Source organism: Penaeus vannamei, chromosome 33, assembly GCF_042767895.1.
Source record: "Penaeus vannamei isolate JL-2024 chromosome 33, ASM4276789v1, whole genome shotgun sequence".
NCBI classification, from domain to species: Eukaryota; Metazoa; Arthropoda; class Malacostraca; order Decapoda; family Penaeidae; genus Penaeus; species Penaeus vannamei.
In genome coordinates, this window is record NC_091581.1 from 3,112,616 (window position 1) to 3,115,115 (window position 2,500).

At 38.0% G+C, this 2,500-nt stretch overlaps 1 protein-coding gene across 1 annotated transcript in view; it reads right to left on the reverse strand.

The window, feature by feature from the left end:
• Pde1c (Phosphodiesterase 1c) overlaps positions 1-2,500 on the reverse strand; it is a gene marked incomplete in the record, with an annotated part of 28,743 nt that overhangs the window by 2,429 nt on the left and 23,814 nt on the right. Inside the window, 1 exon segment of the mRNA XM_070145121.1 lies at positions 1-2,500. This exon segment is cut by the window's left edge and continues 2,429 nt beyond it; it is cut by the window's right edge and continues 3,294 nt beyond it.

Sequence of the window (2,500 nt, forward strand, 5' to 3'; positions counted from 1 at the left end):
AGGAAAGGAAGGAGAAAGGTGTTCACAAACTGAAAATGTTTTTCTTTAAATATACAAAATGAAATCAATATTTGCCCTCGACTCGTACAGCAAAACCTGTAAAACCAAACTGATTCATGTTCAATTTAAGACGTTGAATCATTCACCAAATCGCCCTCATAGCATTACTATAGCCACGCCCAATAAAGCTGAACTAATCCTCCCACACTCAAAACAGCATTAAATTCTGGATACATTAAGCCACTGGGCAAACTAAACTCTATAGCCATAGAACTATCTCCTGAGAGACCCAGACACGGCTTGTCTCGCCACGCGGGGTCTCGAGCCGTCAATCGGTGCCTACAAAGGTCATTAGCAGCAGAGATCAACCACAACAATGGCCTTAACAGTTACATCTCCAGTACTTCGTTACAGGAGGACATCAAAAGCATCTCTTCCGTTCGAGATGCTACAAGCAACAGATAATAACCCACAAAAGAAATATGCTTTATATAGTGCTCACACTCATAGCAAGGTGCCTTGGGTAGGGAATCCTTAAAAGGTTATACTATTATCCATTATACGATTAAATCTCTCGCAGATGTGACCGACTGCTTGGCTCGGTCTGTCAACAAGGGACGTTCGGTAATACGATGATCTCCAGGAAAAAAAAAAAATATGACACTGTGGTATACACTATATTCAATTTCTGCAAGTCGTATCTCTCCGAAAAAAGAAACCCCAAGAATAAACCTGCGAGTTGACATGATACATAAATACATACACATATAATTCTTATCATTACTTACGAAAAGACACGAACGCCTACCACATATGTCGCAGTGGCCCCCCCAACCACTGCGCGAGTACCTCTGACCGAGCCACGCAGCCCCGCTCATCTGCTGAACACACACATATAGCTATTTGTTGCCTCTGCCACACTGACCCTCTGTATCGTCCTTCCTGTATCCAGTGTACCCGTATGTATCCTCTGCTCGCCAGGCGGGGAGGGTTGTTGCCGATTCCTAACTGGTGACTGGCTAGTAAATGCTATTTTTCTATTTTGTTTGAAAATATCAAAACTTCTGCTTCCAGCTCCGATACGTTGACCTTTCACGGAATATCAAAACACTCTTGGCTTTTTTTTACAACTCAAAAGGAAAACTAAAACTGCAATTGAAGACCGCACAGGAAAGAATTTGACTACAGTGGCAGCAGGAGGTGCAGTCAATAATTTGCCTACCTATTCATGGATTGTTACATTTATAATATTGTGTTGAGTTTCAATTTATATGAATTTACTAGTGATCCAATATATATATATTTGTGTGTGTGAGTGCGAGTGTGAGTATGAATGTGTGTGAGTGTGAGTATGTGTGTGTGTTTGAGTGTGTGTGAGTGTGAGTGTGTTTGTGCCCACCTCATAAGATTATGGCTATTATTATCATTTTTATTTTTAATAACGAAATGTTTCTTTTGAAAGTTTCCAATTTTATATATAAAGATGAAATTTCTCTAAAATAAGGAACTTACAATATGTTAAGAAAAATGAATATTAATAAATAAATTAATAAACTCAATGTCACTAAATGTGATATTTTGTCAACCAATATTTGGTGTCAATTTGTCACGCATTAACACATACATGTTGCACACTTACTGTTCATCACTCATGTCAAAATGAACACTCATACTCCAAAACTTCCTCATCTACATCTTTCTCCTTACTCACGACCTGCTATCACTCACAACCTGAGATTCACTCACTCAGACCCTACTCCTCATTGCTATCATTCACTTACAACCTGAAATTCACTCACTCAGACCCTACACCTCATTGCTATCATTCACTTACAACCTGAAATTCACTCACTCAGACCCTACAACTCATTCATACCCTGCAGCTCACCCACAATTACCCTACAACTCCTTTTATATAGTTACTAGTCATTCATAACCAACTACCTGTTTCGGGCGAACGACTGTACAACGCGCTCGTCACATTACTATGCAAATTTCTTTATCTCTATTTACCTTACTTGGGATAATTTTGAAGCACGTCATCAATACCTAGATAAAATTTTTTAACCAAATATCCTAATTAACATTTAGGATACAGCTAAACCAAATATCCTGATTAACATTTAGGATACAGCTAAAAGAAAACCAAAAAATAAATAAAAGAAGAAAAAAAAACACACTTATCCTTACGACTACGTGAATAAAACCAAAAATTTCGGATGAAAAGATCGCTCTACATCACGGAAGAATATATCAAAGAATGGTTCGCACTATTTGGAAAAAGGTGAAAGCAAATGGAATATGCAGAGGTCGCTTTGACATCTCATTATGTGTGTGTGAACGTAACACTCAAGAATCTCCACTAAACAGTATTAAACTTTCTTTATCCTGGAGATCGCTGGCTTCGTGTTTTTTTTTTGTTTTTTTATGTGTTGCTGTTCTTGTTCCATTTTCTCTTTCTTCTTCCTCTGCTTCTGTCGAAATTAAAGGTTATCTGATA